The sequence below is a fragment of the Arctopsyche grandis genome, chromosome 2, assembly GCF_051622035.1.
Source record: "Arctopsyche grandis isolate Sample6627 chromosome 2, ASM5162203v2, whole genome shotgun sequence".
NCBI lineage: Eukaryota > Metazoa > Arthropoda > Insecta > Trichoptera > Hydropsychidae > Arctopsyche > Arctopsyche grandis.
This window is the reverse complement of record NC_135356.1, coordinates 30,855,156-30,872,825: the sequence shown is the minus strand read 5'-3', so window position 1 is coordinate 30,872,825 and position 17,670 is coordinate 30,855,156. Positions and strand designations below refer to the sequence as shown.

The following is a 17,670-nucleotide window of genomic DNA, read 5'->3' as shown; positions in this document are numbered from 1 at the left end:
ATTACTCTCCGACGGAATCGATAGAAGATCTGTAGGCAGTGCTTCGACACCCGCAGTCTCTAACGCATCATTGTGTTTATTAAAGTACAGATGACCAAGGCATTCACATATCCTTGTATTCGCGTTACATAGTAGATTATAACTATTGCAAGCACTTTTTCCCACAGGGTCGCACTTGGGGAGATCCATGGCAACGGAAAAAATATAAAACAAACGTTAAATCATCGTTAATATATACACATGTGCATGTACATACATATATGTATGTGTATATATTTTACACACATTTAACAAATATTTTACAAATATATTTGGAATAACTTTTGAAACAAGTTTAGTGACCACAGTAACCTCAGCCTCGGAGGAGTTTTTGGTTGTCTTTGGGCTAACTTTTGTATTTGAACCAAGTCTAGCATTCGTATTTGAACTTCGATTGCCAAACCGAAATCCGCTAATTTAACAGCAGCTCCTTGGATTTGCTCGCTAGCAGTAAATTCGCAGGTTTCAGATATTCGTCCAGTCGGAATTGCTTTCTTTTAAAGTGAATGCAATTAAAATATTCGCTTTCAACCTTGATGTAGATTTTGGTTGTGCTTTCAAAATGTTCCCACATGAAGTTCTCGTTTTGGTATTTGCATTGGATTTTCCAGATAACTTTGCCGACGGTTTGCCTTTTGTAGCGAATACAGTAGGCGCATTAGGTTTTGAGATCATCGAATTTACACTTATGCTTGGTTGGTTGATGGGGTTACACGACAATTGGTGCAAGTCCAAAATGTTCAACGACAAAATGTACCCGAAAATTAGTGCACTGACCAAATGTACCCGCGACAAAATGTACCCGCGACAAAATGTTTAAGCGACAAAATGTTCAAAAATGTTCAAAATGTTCAACCGTATCCAATATTTTCTTATTTAAATTGAAAAAAAAAACTTTCTGAGCGTGTGAACTGCAGATTACATTGCATTAGTTTATATGGCAGGGCTTCTCAACCGTCTCCAAAATTTTCTTTATTTCAAATGAATAATTTACTTTTTATCGTACACATCGCGGGCGTTATTAAATTAGTATAAATGACAGGGGTTCTCAACCGTATCCAATATTTACGTATTTAAATTGAAAAAAAAAACTTTCTGAGCGTATGAACTGCAGATTACATTGCAATAGTTTATATGGCAGGGCTTCTCAACCGTCTCCAAAATTTTCTTTATTTCAAATGAATAATTTACTTTTTATCGTACACATCGCGGGCGTTATTAAATTAGTATAAATGACAGGGGTTCTCAACCGTATCCAATATTTACGTATTTAAATTGAAAAAAAAAACTTTCCGAGCGTATGAACTCCAGATTACATTGCATTAGTTTATATGGCAGGGCTTCTCAACCGTCTCCAAAATTTTCTTTATTTCAAATGAATAATTTACTTTTTATCGTACACATCGCGGGCGTTATTAAATTAGTATAAATGACAGGGGTTCTCAACCGTATCCAATATTTACGTATTTAAATTGAAAAAAAAAACTTTCTGAGCGTATGAACTGCAGATTACATTGCATTAGTTTATATGGCAGGGCTTCTCAACCGTCTCCAAAATTTTCTTTATTTCAAATGAATAATTTACTTTTTATCGTACACATCGCGGGCGTTATTAAATTAGTATAAATGACAGGGGCTCTCAACCGTATCCAATATTTACGTATTTAAATTGAAAAAAAAAACTTTCCGAGCGTATGAACTCCAGATTACATTGCATTAGTATATATGGCAGGGCTTCTCAACCGTCTCCAAAATTTACTTTATTTCAAATGAATAATTAACTTTTTATCGTACACATCGCGGGCGTTATTAAATTAGTATAAATGACAGGGGTTCTCAACCGTATCCAATATTTTCTTATTTAAATTGAAAAAAAAAACTTTCTGAGCGTATGAACTGCAGATTACATTGCATTAGTTTATATGGCAGGGCTTCTCAACCGTAATATAAAATCTTATAATGAAAATAAATAAATAAAAGCCAAAATTACAAATCTTTTCTTCATATGAAATAAGTTGTATTCAGTTGAAAACAAAACAAAAATCATTTAAACATAATATGAGCATACAAAATAGATAAAGAAAAAAGATCATCATTTGACATGTATTTTTAAAATCATTTTTAAATTTATTACTTAATTTTGTAATAATATTTATTTTAATAAATAAACAATATTCAATTAAAATAATACATCATTAATTGTAAGATTAAAAGTGATCTGCTCTCAAATAATGGAATCATCATAGTTCGAACTGTTGAAATGCACATGTCATTAAATTTAAAACATTAAAACACAAAATTTATCAATTTTCAGATTAAAACAATAATTGTTAAATTAAAAATTTAAAATACCTAACATCAGTGACAAATTTAGTTATAATATAATTGCTTATCAACAGCTACCGCTGCATAAAAAATATTGATGTCATTTAAAAAATTTGAGTATATTATGACTTAATTTATACATTCTTAAATAATAAGAAATAAATAAGCAAAAAGTTGTGCATTTGATGGAATATCGATAATAAGAGGAAGCTTTTATAAAAAAAAGATACAAAAAATGTACTAAAAGGAAATAAAAATATTGTATATAATATTAAAAAATCCATAATTAGTAAGATTAAAAAATGGTATGACAGTATTTAAATAATGTAGATACATACATACATATGTACATTAAAAGGAATTTAATATTTTTCATATTAAATAAGTTTAGTTTAGTTTTAAAATACAAGGATTTAAAATTAATAACTAAATATAATATACATAAGTATGTGACTAGATATATAAACTAGAACCCTGTTCGCCCTTGACTTGACTGCTGCGAGAAAAATATCCTGTGTACGCACCTGAAAATGAATGTTATATATTATTTTATATACAAAATTTTAACGAAATAATATTTTAGAATAAAAACTAACGTGTTTAAAAATTATACGATATTCCTCATAGGTATGTCTCCAAACTTTGTCGATTAGCCCAATTGGCTGTGACGTTTTTTATCCTCTCTGCCAATTGTACGTATTTCGGCCGCTGTTGTCTTCCCATAACTCCGGAGTTTAGTTCTTCTACTAACTTCTCGGTCTCGGCTTGGAGACCTTGAAGGGCTTTCAAAAATTTCCAGAGGTTTGGAAATTGGGCTCCAATTGTATAGCCAACTTTCATATGGAAGCCTTCCACTTCGTTATCTGTTTTTCCATAATTATGTATTATTCGGTCTCGAACATTCCATATGTCTATGGAAGCTACCCGAGGTTCACGCCTTACATTCGCTATGATTTTCCCAATATAATTTACCTCAAAATAAATGAGGAAATCATCGACCTTTTGTTGGATTTCTCGCTCTTGTTCCAATAGCCAAGGGTTGAGAATTTGGAGGAGTTCCTCCCAGCTTTCGACTACATTTTCTGGAGGAACGAATGCTAAAGCCAACACCATTTTAAATTTAATTGCATTTTCCTGATTATCATAAAATTCCGTTAATCCCAATTCCTGGATTTTTCTATAGATACTTTGGGACAGATGGAAAAAGCAACCCGTTACTTGCGCATTTGGCCATTGGTTTTGAACGGCATTGATGGCTGCCCTCTCGAAATCCATCATTACCCTATTAGGTTCCCAATCTTGAATATACATTTTTAATTGACTAAAGAGTCTATTGTATGTGGTTCCACTTTTATCTGGAAGCAGACAAAATATTAAGGGAACCGCCTTCCCCGGCTTTTGGTCAGTGCCCTCCAGTCGCGTGCCATGTATAGAATATAGCTGCGTGAATAGTGGTGGAGCAGTTTTGAATGTACCGTCCATTAGTATGCTCTGGCAACTTTTTAAAAATTCTAAATTCTTTCTCGTTGTGAACATTAAAATTCTTTCTTCAGAACCAGAGCCTGAATCCCAAAATAAAAATTGCTCCGGTGTAGTTGTGCTACCTGTTATTTGATACTCTGTAGGTACATCTATGTCGCTCCTTGTTATTGGCAGAGGAAGTGGTACTTGTGCTTTATTCCTCTGCCTTTGTACATTTCTCTTCAAATGATTTATCGAAGGCAATCTTGCCTTGGCTACATCAGTCGCTGCCATTAACGATCTTTGCACTATGCTAGTGGTGGTGCTGGCACCGATAGCGTTCGATGCCGCTTGCTGCATAAAGCCTTGAATTTGGCGTATCTCACGCCTTAGCCTATCGGGCAAGTGGCTGTGCTCCTTAGTTTGCCGAAACTCGCGTCTGTTAGATTTTGTGATTGCACGTCCATTGCATATTTTTCGGTTTTCGCAAACCCAATACTCCGTTTCAGTATCTATACCCGATCGATGACGCGTGTAGCAGAATCCATCGCATATTAATAAAACTCCATTCTTTTGCGTCCTTTCAAATGTCATATCCTGCATCTGTATAAAGAAATAAATAAATTATAAATAATTTTACTAACTAGAGAAATTATAATATAATTATTATTTCACTTTAAGGCCGATCGAGCCCATTTTTGGCAAATATCGCGCGCGCCTACGAGTTGCGCTATTTTATTATTTTTTCCCTCGTAGATAATCTACAATAATAACCAAGATTTTTGACAAAATGAAAAATAGATATCCTTCTTATTGTTTTTTTTTAGGTTTTAAAAATGAATCTATAATTGAAATAATGAACGCTAACATAACTTAAATTTATAAGTTTGGCTTTAGTTAAATTAGGCTTTACTGTGAAGCTATTTACGAGTTCGTCGATCTGTAACATCTCTCATAACAATAAAACAATAACAACAAAATATTTCTTAACAATAACAATAAAACTTGACTCTTTGTTGTTTTCGAGAAAGTTACAACCAACAGCCGCAATATTTCCGGGTAAGTTTAAGAAATAAATACTCATTTGAAACGACATATGCCATTCATAAATAAACAGACAAAGCTGTTTTTTGCGTAAAGGGCTGTAGTGCACACAATATTGACTGTGACTAATTACTACTTTTTATGTACGTACGTATCTTAGGGTTGCCATAATTGTCGGACCACCGAAGGGGACTTCCCCCCCAAAAAAAAAAAACACTCATAGCTTTTATAGCTTTATACACTCGAAATTCATAGCTTTGTTATAAAAAATTGTGCAATCTTTTAAAACAATGCATCTGTACCAAATCTAAAATCAAACAATATAGATTAATAGGCGATTCAATTTAATAAAACCAAATAGAACCTTACCTTAACATTTTAATTCATACGTTCTTCTCTCGCCTTTACTCTTCTTTGAATTGGGCGACTTCATGTTTTCGTTTTTTGGAGCAGCTCTTTTTCCCCTTTTATATAATTATATAGTTCAATGCACGACATTTTATAATACATACACTTTTTTATAACACGCTTTTCACTGTGTCAATATAATGCGAATTGCGCTCATCTGTTCAGTGAGCTTTATGTAATTAATGAGAACACACGTTCAACATAGGCATTTTGCAGTGGGATGGTGAACAAGTATTGTTAACTTGATAACCTTATTAGAACTTTATAATACCAGAGAAATTATAAATTTATTACATAGATATATGTATATTTTTCTATAATAAATGTGATCGAGCTTATCAACTGTGAATAGCTAAAAATTATTATTCTAATGCTACAAACCGAAGTTGAAGAGGACATTGAAGAGATTTCGAACCCACCATTTGCCTATTGTCCTAGGGTTTTACGCAAAGAAAAAAATGCATTCAATAGCCTCTAACATGAGGGTAGTAATATTTTATAACCCATTTGTCTTTTTACATATTTTCGTCCATTTGTGTAGACAATTCATCTGTCAATCATAGAACTAATTTCAAAATATATTATTGTTTTGCCATCTCTATTCAACGCGCGTGATTTTTTTTACATTTACATTTTAATTGCATTTTACATCAATCGTGTGTCTTTTACATGTCAAAATGAAATTTTGTATGCAACTCTTACGCATAATAGTTAGTTGTAAATGATGCAATATTAATGTGAAACATAAAGGAGGTATGTAAAAATAATTTTAGCTGGGGATTAAGGAACCCGTTGCCCAAAAAAAAAAGGTTGACTATTGTAAATTTCTAATGTCTGCCTTTTTTACATACCTCCTTTTTTCTCCAATACAATGTCCGATTCATACATTTGTTTTTTGTTAAACACTAAGTAAAATCTCTCCATCATAAATCCTAATAGTCGTAATTCGAGACTTGATTGTAAAATAATACATTAAATTTATCTAAATTAATATTTGATATTCTTGCCTTATAATTGTATAATGAAATATTAAGTTTAAAAAAAACTTTCATTTTACATATAGCTTGCGAATGTACACTAGAAGACTTATTTGCAGAAGAAATAAAATAATTGCATTTTTAAACAAAATTTTGGAAAAAAATTATGTGAATTTGATTTAGAGACGCCGTAAAGGTCACATTCAATGTTAAAACTCGAAGTACACGTGACCGCTGGCTGGGAACTGTTTTATCAAAATAAAACGTGGCGATCAACGTTTATTTATTTATATATTTATATACAGTTTATTTATTTATATACAGTTTGAATCGATTATCGGCAGCAATCGCACGTGTGTCGACTTATCGTGCCGAATCTTGCGCCAATATTTTTATTTTTTCAAATTGTAACAATTATAATGAAGAAATTAAACGAAGCTATAAAACAACAAACTATAATCCTGGAGATACTAGCAAGTGGTAACATGCTTACCACTGCCAAATCCAAATGTATCAAAGAATCCGTACAAAGATTGTTGGATATTTTAACTGATGAGATCTCCGACAAACGAACACCACTCGCATCTCAAACTCAGCTGTTCTCCGAAGTAGCGGCCTCAAGCTCCGGATCCAGACACTTGAAGGTGGCGAACACGGGGATCGCAGCTAAATCTCCATCTCCCGCTGTAATCATATACCCCTGCAAGGATTCTGGAATTTCCAGTTCTGAAGCAACACAAGCCACTCTCCAAGCAGCAATTAACCCCACTAAAATAGGTGCTAAAGTAATAGGTTTAAAAAAGGTCAGTAACAATGGTTTGGTGATTTTTACAAACTCTATCATAGACTGCGAATTAATTGCAAAGTGTAATGAAATTAATTTGGCTAAGCTAAATGTAGTATTCCCGAAAAAGCGTTGGCCAAAAATTATTGTTAAATACGTTCCTAGAGATGTACCCGACGACAGAATTATGAAAATTTTGATAGAAGACTTCGGAACTGACGTCTCTAATAACATTAAATTCAGTCACCTAGCGGGTTCTCGGGAAGGGCCCACCTGCCACAGAGTGTATTCCACTTCGCCAGCACTCCGAAAAAAACTTGTAAACCAAGGAAGATGCTTCATAGACTGGAATTCGTGCAGGATCGATGACTACATTAGCGTGCTTAAATGCTCACGCTGCTGCAACTTCGGGCACTCTATAAAATATTGCAAAGAGGAAAAACCAAATTGTTCTCACTGTGCTTCTTCTGGTCATCTAGTTTCAAATTGTCCATCTACATCGAACCCGCCCAAATGCTTCAATTGTACTATAACTAACAAACCCAGCAATCATATGACAAGAATCAACCAGTGCCCTGAACTTAAAAACCAGCTCACCATTATGATCAATAAAACGGATTATGGCTACTAACATCAATAGAAATAACTTCTACATTAATGCTTATCTTGAAATTAAAATTATGTATACGAATATCTCCTCAATAATTCCCAAATTCAGTGAGTTTCAACTTTACATAATTAATAACAATCCCGATATAATATTAATAAGTGAATCGTGGCTAAATAATAACATACCTGACAGTGTCGTAGAAATTCCTAATTTTGCTATTTATAGATCCGATAGGGAAGATAGAAGAGGAGGAGGTGTTTGCATTTATGTAAAAATTTCTTCTAATAATCCATGTATTGTGGTTGAAAGATTTTTACCATCCAATATCTCAATATCAGGCATCGAACACTTGTGGTTAAAGGTTTGTTTTAACTGCTGCGAATTTATCTTAGCGTGTATTTATAGACCTCCCACTTCCACATTTGAGGAAGACATCAAACTTTTCAACGTCATCGCCAATGAAGGATGTAAAAGCTGTCCAACGCTGATTTTTGGAGACTTCAACTTTCCTACCATTAACTGGAAGTTTCTCAGCCCAGTTGGTCTTTCCGGCTCTGCAGCTGAGTTTCTTGATTGCATCGCAAATTCAGGACTAAATCAACTGGTAGACTTCCCTACTCGTTTTCGAGGATGTAATCGACCATCGACATTGGACCTAGTTTTCTCAAACTCCCACAATTTCTTATCATCGATTCTCTCTGACTCCCCAATTGGTCTAAGTGATCATATTATAATTAACTCTCTGATTCAATGGTGTGATCGATCCCAATGTAAACCTCAAACTGATCCTTTCTTAAAGCGTAACTTTAAATTAGCCGACTATGAGAAATTGAATGATTTTTTTATAGACAGCGATTGGTCATTTTTAGAACTCGAAATTAATATTCATTCTAAGTGGGATTCTTTTTATCATATTATAAATGCTTGCATACAAAAATTTGTTCCCTTCCTTAAACCATTCAAATCCAAATGTAAACCGTGGATCAATAAACCTATATTGATTCTGATTAAAGAAAAACGGAAACTTTGGAACATTTATGCTAAACATAAAACCCATGAGGGTTATGCTAATTATAGAAAACTTAATAATGAAGTCACTAAACAAATAAGAAACTCAAAGCGTGACTTTGAACTTTCAATCGCTTCTGGCGATTGCAAAGTTTTCTTTAAATACTTAAACTCTAACCTAAAATCTAAAATTGTAGTTTCCACAATCATGAATGAAAAAAAGGAGCTTATTACGGATCCCCTCTTAATAGCCAACACTTTTGCTAAGGCCTTTAGCAACTCATTCATCAAAGAAGACTCTACAAATCTGCCGATGCTTCCTAACTTGTCCCGAAATTCAACAGTAATTAATAATATAATGTTTTCCGAAAAAGTCGTTTCAGAGGTTTTACACAACCTTGGAGACAACTCCGCCCCTGGTAATGATAACTTACCTTCACTTTTTTTTAAAAAAACTGCTCTATCCATATCTCGTCCCCTCTTTAAACTCTTCAATCATTCCTTTATATCTTCCTTTATACCCAACGAATGGAAAACTTCTAACATTATTCCTATCTACAAAAAGGGAAACAAATTAGAAGCCACTAATTATCGTCCTATCAGTCTTTCACCCATTTTGCTAAAATGTTTTGAAAAAATCATCGCCTCTCAACTGACTAAATTTCTTGAGTCTTGTAACCTTTTATCTAAATACCAGCATGGTTTTATAAAAGGCCGATCAGTACTGAGTAACCTTTTAACCGTGCACAATGATTGGTCTCTCCTTCTTAATAATAATATACCCGTAGATGTCGTCTATCTTGACTTCGAAAAAGCCTTTGATAGAGTTCCTATCGATCGGCTTTTACTAAAAATCGAGCATATAGGTGTGAGAGGAAGGCTACTTGACTGGATCAGAGTGTTTTTAAAGTCTAGATACTTCTCGGTGAGGATTGGATCCTGCTCTTCAGAATCTCATCCCGTCCTTAGTGGTGTTCCCCAAGGCTCTGTTTTAGGGCCAATTCTTTTTTTAATTTTTATTAATGATATAGCAAATGACCTCACTTGTAAATATTCTATTTTCGCTGACGACATTAAACTTTATTGTCCTGCCAACTCAGATGGCAGAAATTCCCTTCAAAGCGATTTGGACACAATTGTCACGTGGTCTAAAACTTGGCTTTTAACTTTAAATGTTAAGAAATGCTCTGTTCTCCACCTAGGAAATAATAACCCAAATCTTTCCTACAAAATAAACAGCCTTTTCCTGAATTGCGTCCAATACCAATTAGACCTAGGTATCATCACCACTTGCGACCTTAAATGGTCCGCTCATATAAATCATATTGTCAACAAAACTTACTCATTTTTGTATGTTATAAAGCGGGTATTCAATTTTCTAAATTTAACTATTTTAACAAAAATATATAAAACTTTCATCAGACCTAGACTTGAATACGCTTTTTGCATATGGAATCCTCATTTTAAAAAGGATATTACATGTATTGAAAGGGTTCAAAGGAGAATTTCAAAGATTCCTTCTGAACTCAAATCACTTTCTTATAATGAAAGATTGAAAATAATGAATCTCACTACATTGGAGACGAGAAGATCTAGAGGTGACTTAATCGAAGTCTATAAAATTCTTAATAATCACTATAATTGTCATATGTCTAATGTTATTTCATTCAACATAAACACTCACCTCAGAGGTCACACGCTTAGACTCCAAAAAGATAAATCTAATAAATTGATCAGAGATACATTCTTTTCTAACAGAGTGGTTTCAGTTTGGAATAGTCTTCCCAACGATTTAGTAACCTCTATTAATATTAATATTTTTAAGAATAAACTTGATACTTTTTTTAAAACCAAAGGATTTTTGTGATTCTTCTTTCCCATAATCATATTTCTGTATTTTTATCTTTTTTTGTTTATTTATTTTATATATTTTTTTTCTTCTCTTATTTTATTTTATTTTAATATTGTTTTTTTTTTTAATGTATTTTAATTTTTCTCATTGTTTTATTGCATATATGTATAATTTGTAAAATTATGTTTATTCAAACCCCTTGGGCCTATCGGCTTTGCCGCCTCCCCCAAGTATATTAAATAAATAAAATAAATAAATATTATCTTAGCTATCAAGCTAATTTTAAAATTACTTAACTCTAAAATTTATAATTATCTTATTAGTACTGTCCCTCACAGAGGTCTTCGGTGTTAAACTAATTCAATGACATACGCTTAAAAACTAAATTATTCATTTGAAATAAAGAAAATTTTGGAGACGGTTGAGAAGCCCTGCCATATAAACTAATGCAATGTAATCTGGAGTTCATACGCTCGGAAAGTTTTTTTTTTCAATTTAAATACGTAAATATTGGATACGGTTGAGAACCCCTGTCATTTATACTAATTTAATAACGCCCGCGATGTGTACGATAAAAAGTAAATTATTCATTTGAAATAAAGAAAATTTTGGAGACGGTTGAGAAGCCCTGCCATATAAACTAATGCAATGTAATCTGCAGTTCATACGCTCGGAAAGTTTTTTTTTTCAATTTAAATACGTAAATATTGGATACGGTTGAGAACCCCTGTCATTTATACTAATTTAATAACGCCCGCGATGTGTACGATAAAAAGTAAATTATTCATTTGAAATAAAGTAAATTTTGGAGACGGTTGAGAAGCCCTGCCATATAAACTAATGCAATGTAATCTGCAGTTCATACGCTCGGAAAGTTTTTTTTTTCAATTTAAATACGTAAATATTGGATACGGTTGAGAACCCCTGTCATTTATACTAATTTAATAACGCCCGCGATGTGTACGATAAAAAGTAAATTATTCATTTGAAATAAAGAAAATTTTGGAGACGGTTGAGAAGCCCTGCCATATAAACTAATGCAATGTAATCTGCAGTTCATACGCTCGGAAAGTTTTTTTTTTCAATTTAAATACGTAAATATTGGATACGGTTGAGAACCCCTGTCATTTATACTAATTTAATAACGCCCGCGATGTGTACGATAAAAAGTAAATTATTCATTTGAAATAAAGTAAATTTTGGAGACGGTTGAGAAGCCCTGCCATATAAACTAATGCAATGTAATCTGCAGTTCATACGCTCGGAAAGTTTTTTTTTTCAATTTAAATACGTAAATATTGGATACGGTTGAGAACCCCTGTCATTTATACTAATTTAATAACGCCCGCGATGTGTACGATAAAAAGTAAATTATTCATTTGAAATAAAGAAAATTTTGGAGACGGTTGAGAAGCCCTGCCATATAAACTAATGCAATGTAATCTGCAGTTCATACGCTCGGAAAGTTTTTTTTTTCAATTCAAATACGTAAATATTGGATACGGTTGAGAACCCCTGACATTTATACTAATTCAATGACATCTTAAAATGATATTCAATGAGTCACAATGACATTCGCTTAAAATGTAATTGTTCAATTTAAATAAGTATATGTTGGTACGGTTGAGAACACCTTTAATTTATAATAATTTAATAACATCCGCGATCTATACGATAAAAAGTACCATATACATCGATAAATATAATACAATAAAAAGTTACTTTTGCCATTAAAATAGGATAATTTAGGATTTTTGAACATTTTGAACATTTTTGAACATTTTGTCGCGGGTACATTTTGTCGCGGGTACATTTTGTCAGTGCACTAATTTTCGGGTACATTTTGTCGTTGAACATTTTGGCCTTGCACCAATTGTCGCGTCCCCGGTTGATGGTTGGTTGATGGTTCGGTTGTCACGCTCCACTCTGCAATTATGTTCCGCCTTTGTTCTTGTCGGAAAGCTCTCCTTTCTAAATGTTTTGCCCCGTGGGTATTAAAAGTACGTCGCTATTTTTGCTAGCCTCTGGAGTAGCATTTAAATCCCAAAGTGATGGAGTTGCGGTGGCGGTGGAGTTGGGTCCTGCTCCACGATTATACATCGATTTCGATCTAAACACATATATTTCTTGATAATTTTATGTTTATTATAATGTATATCTCAATGGCAATATTATAATAACAAACAGCTTACCTATTTACTAAGCTTATTCCTTCTAATTTTGCCAAATCCCAAAGGCGAACTGTGCCATCGTTCGAGCACGATCCGAAGAATCCTTTTGCTATTGAAGAATTTTGATGGATTCCAAACGATAGATTCACTAGACGATTCACAGCCGATCTGAAAATCGTAATAAATTGGATATTTTGGATAGACTACATCATTATGGGTGCATTTAGACCTTTGAACTCCAGCGACTCACCCGTGACTTCTTAAGAACCTCTCGCGATAGATAGCCAGGAGTTCCAGCAAAGCCAAACCAGGCTTGCTGATCACCCTGAACATCGATTGCCAAACCGAAATCCGCTAATTTTACAGCAGCTCCCTTGCTTTGCTCGCTAGCAGTAAATTCTCAGGTTTCAGATCTTCGACCCGTCGGAATTGTTTTCTTTTTAAGTGAATGCAAATGGGTTATTCACTTTCAAACTTGATGTACATTTGGTTGTGCTTTCAAAATGTTCCCACATGAAGTTCTCGTTTTGGTATTTGCATTGGATTTTTCAGATAACTTTGCCGACGGTTTGCCTTTTGTAGCGAATACAGTAGGCGCATTAGGTTTTGAGTTCATCGAACTTACACTTATGTGTGTAAAAAATTACAAATATTTTACAAATATATACGAAAAGTACACATGTATGTAGGTAAATATGTATGTATATGTAGGCTCAAACTCCAACTTGGACTATCGTCATCTCCAGCATCGTTAATACCGGCTCCGGCTTTAATTTGATTGTTTAAATGACCACCTCATTATAAATGGAATATGGAAACGTGTCATTGGGTCTTTGGTACTTTTAATGCACTGCATATCTTAATATAGTTGTCACCTTTGATTTGTGCTTGTAACCGGTTACTTTTTTACCTAGATTGCTCGTGACATATTGCATCATTTCGAAACTCCCATCGTGAGCAATTTTCGAAAATTGGTACCTTAAGGTGTGCGTAGAATTACCTGGATTTTGTCTGCATGTTACTTTGCAAGACAAAAAATATCTGCAAATTGTGGCATTCGAAATACTTTTTCTATCCTCTCGACAGTATCTTATCGAACATTGTCATTTTTAAGGAATCTTTGACACGACAGTAGTACCAGTCCAGAGAACATCCATACTTCGTAGTTGTGTGTATGTCCATTACAAAGGGGAGTGTCTAAACACACATCAGCTAATTGTCCTCGTCGCACATATTCTTTTTTCGCTACTACATTGGTAAATATGATTCGTCCTTCTGGACGTCCTGATAGTTGGGCTACCAATTTTAATATTTGCTTCACCGGCAGCAGGAAATTTTAAAAGCCAAAATACTGAATTTGGAACATTTTTTTAAATATTCACCCACATACTGGGCGTTATTGGCTCGATCTTATAAAGCTGATTAAACTTACAGTAAACTATGGCATCATTTGGCAATGAGTATTTTTGTCGAATAGTTATTACGACACTTTGAGGAACCTCTACACCGGTTGCTGCTTTACTATTTGCTACTATCGTTTCTAATCCACGAACGTGTACGGCATGTGGCTAATTTTCTGTATAAATTTCTGCTAACTCAAATGGAACTGTGATCGGGTCCTTATAATCAGCACCACTCGTATAACCTAGCCACATTTCTCGAATTTTTTAATGTCGTGTGACTGTTTGCCACAGCTTCCATCTCTTCTCCCAGCTGCTTGGGAGTGTTTTCCTTTTTGTTTGGGAGTTTAAGTATGTATTATTATTCATGAAATAGTTGAATTTATAGTTGGTTCGGTTGTCACGCTCCGATTTGCAATATTGTTCTGCTTCAGTCCATAGTTTCGCGTTTGTTCTTGTCAGAAAGCTCTCCTTTCTGACTGTTTTGCCCCATGGGTATTAAAAGTACGTCGCTATTTTTGCTAGCCCCTAGATTGTAAAGAGTAGCATTTAAATCCCAAATTGATGGAGTTGGATTCGCCACCTTCTTCCATCTCCTTCCACCGCTCAAGAAGGAGTGGCAAGTCATTGTTGACGTGTCCTGATATTTGCCCCTTTTCGTTCCCCTTCTGCCAAATAAGACCCGAAATCTCTTTTAAATGAGTGTTTTTAATACCATTAAATACAAGTCACTTATCTACTACATATGTATGTATAATGATTTTAAAATCTATTTTGTACATCTATAATATTTAAAATCAATTTTAATAAAGATGTTATTAAAATGATATTTTTATTAAATGATATTATTATTATTAAAATTATATTATTATGGTAAAATGGTCATGATTCCAGTATTTTGGGGGCTCGTTCATGATGTTTTCTTTGACTGCCGTGATGTTTTCTTCGTTAGTCAAGATTGTAGGCTAGTGTATCGCTTTTTGATTCCATAAATTTATTAAAATATCAAAAAAGATATTAATAAAAGAAAACATGTTTCCATAATTAGGATAATAATGTCCATTGAAACAATGTAAGAGTACACTACATAAGACTGATATTGTCATTGATTATAGTTTCCATAATTACGATTGTACTGGTCTTACAAAAAATGCAGATATTTTCAAATTTTTGCATTATTTGTGAATTAAACTGTACATACATACATATGTATATTTCCATTTCCATTGCTCATCGTGTTGAGCATCCTGATTTCTTTCTTTTCCTTCATTTGATTTCGAATTCTCACCGTTGACCATTGGGTTATTTGTTCGAATGTATACCAAAGGTATTTTATTAGCGATTAGTCGGTAAAATTTATTTCTTGGAATGACCTTAAAATAAGTATGTCTGCTTTGTTTGTCTATTTTGTGGGGCGGTCTTTTCTCTCACCCATAAATAATATGGCGTTCTCTAACTTTGCCAAGTGTTTTTGGTGTATAAAATATACATAGGTATACATATAAAAAAAACAACTTATTATTCATTAATTCTGGCAAAGATGATGCCCTTCAACCACAATAACCCAGTCATTGAGTGTATTTTATGGTGGTTTTCGCTCCTCGTAGCCGTTTACGTAACCTTTTTTATATGTTATGGAGCTGTTACCAAACATATTTATTCAATGTTATGGAACTGTTGCCAAACAGTTTTCACTTAATTTTAAATTACCCTACATTCATAGATTTAATGTTGAATAAATTAAAGAATATCAGTTAAACATAGCCAGTGATGGAGTTGCGGTCGCCATGCCTCTTATATTATCATATACATATGTAATATTTTTATGTAGTTTTTGTCATACTGAGTCATAGTGACACAACAGTTGTACCAAAACCTTTGCTTGACCACAATATTTATTTCCCAACTACTCACCAAACAAATTCTTTATAATATACATATATTATATTTGTATGTAGATTTTGTGGGTAATAGATGTGAATAAATATATGTAAAAAGTTGTATTCGTCTGCAAATGGAACATTACCGACCTGTACATTTTCCACTAATTAAATTTACACGTAGGTGTGTATGATTTTTCTTGTTGTATTAATGTATGAATATATACGTATGTGTATCTCTTATTTATGTGTTTGAGGTAGAGTTCATTCCATTTGAAAAACAGCATGTATGATTTTATTCAAAATATAAAGCAAATTTATTTGGTATGGGTTTGATGGCAATCTACATATATGTTAATTGTAAAAATTTATAATAACCATGTTTTTATTTATAATTTTTGTACATATCTTGATCTGTGTAGTCCACTATTTGCTTTGGAGCAATCTGGAAGACGATTATGCATGATTAATTTAAATGAATAAAAATAAAATTTGCAAAAGAGCGTTTGCAGTTTACCTTTTATTTGTAATGGGTTTTGAATTTATATTTTGTAAATGTGGTGTGAGCTTGATCGCATTTGTACCCGTGTGTCCAATTTTACTTGATGTTTTACATTTATATTTGTTAATAAAATTGAATTTGTCAAAAAAAAAGTACAATGTCGTATTATTTGTAGTCTGATGTTTTTCATTATATTTTCACCGTTAATTGTTCAGAAATGATGTTTTGCTTTTATAAATGTAAATAAAATTGAATTTACAAAAAAAGAACACTATCGTATTTTTTTCATCCTGATTCTTTTTATTATATATCTTACAATGTGTACCCAAAAGTAGAAGAATAAATGATTAACTTGCAGAATATCCACAGAAGAGTAAGTATAAAATTCTCATTATGCTTCCTTACCAAGATCTCAATTTATGATTATGAATAAGGATTCATTTATTTCAACATAATTGACAGCACGCCTAGAGGTTGTGATCGAGAAATCTCGAGAAATTTTGATTCTCGTTTCTCGAGAATATTTTATTATGAAAATTCGAGATTCTTGTTCCTCGAGAAAACGTTAATTACAATCTCGAAAATATCGAGAATATTTTAAATTTATCACTACACGTTTTTGTTCAATAAACTAAACTAATGCTTATTAACTCGTAAGTATTTTAATATGTATAGATGGTCATCGGTAGGTATTTTGGGCATATATTTTTGTCAATTTTAGCATTTTCATTTTGCATTTCAGCGTTTTAGGGCATTAAAAATGTTCAATTTCGCATCTATTTTTATGAAGAGTTTAATTTTAAATAATAAAAAATTGCAATGAATTTTAATAAAATTTATGTACATATACAATTTAAAGACAACACAACCATTAAAAAATAATAGAAAAATTCAAAAATATTTTGAAATTTAAATTACAATAAAAAAACATGAATATAAAAATACAAAGACAAAAAATATGAATATAAAAATATAATACCAATTAAAATTGATTAAAACTTAAAATGGAGCATATTTCTACAGATAATTTTTTCAGATTCGTGCAACAATCGGTAACAATTATATTGTATTTACTAAAATACCATTCAGCATCCACACTATTAACGAGACACCAAATAGATTTTAGAGCGGCACAACCAAACTCTTCATATTTAATTTTTGTTGTCATCGATAATAGCGATATATTCGGCGTGGATTAACTTTTATATA

The 17,670-nt window shown here is 32.8% G+C and overlaps 1 long non-coding RNA gene across 1 annotated transcript in view; it reads left to right on the top strand.

Annotated features, from left to right (window-relative positions):
• The window catches only part of LOC143921118 (uncharacterized), a 607,092-nt gene that overhangs the window by 74,215 nt on the left and 515,207 nt on the right, over nt 1-17,670 (top strand). Inside the window, exon 2 of the long non-coding RNA XR_013261396.1 lies at nt 1,070-1,462. This is a non-coding gene — a long non-coding RNA (uncharacterized LOC143921118). The remainder of the gene's footprint in view (nt 1-1,069; nt 1,463-17,670) is intronic.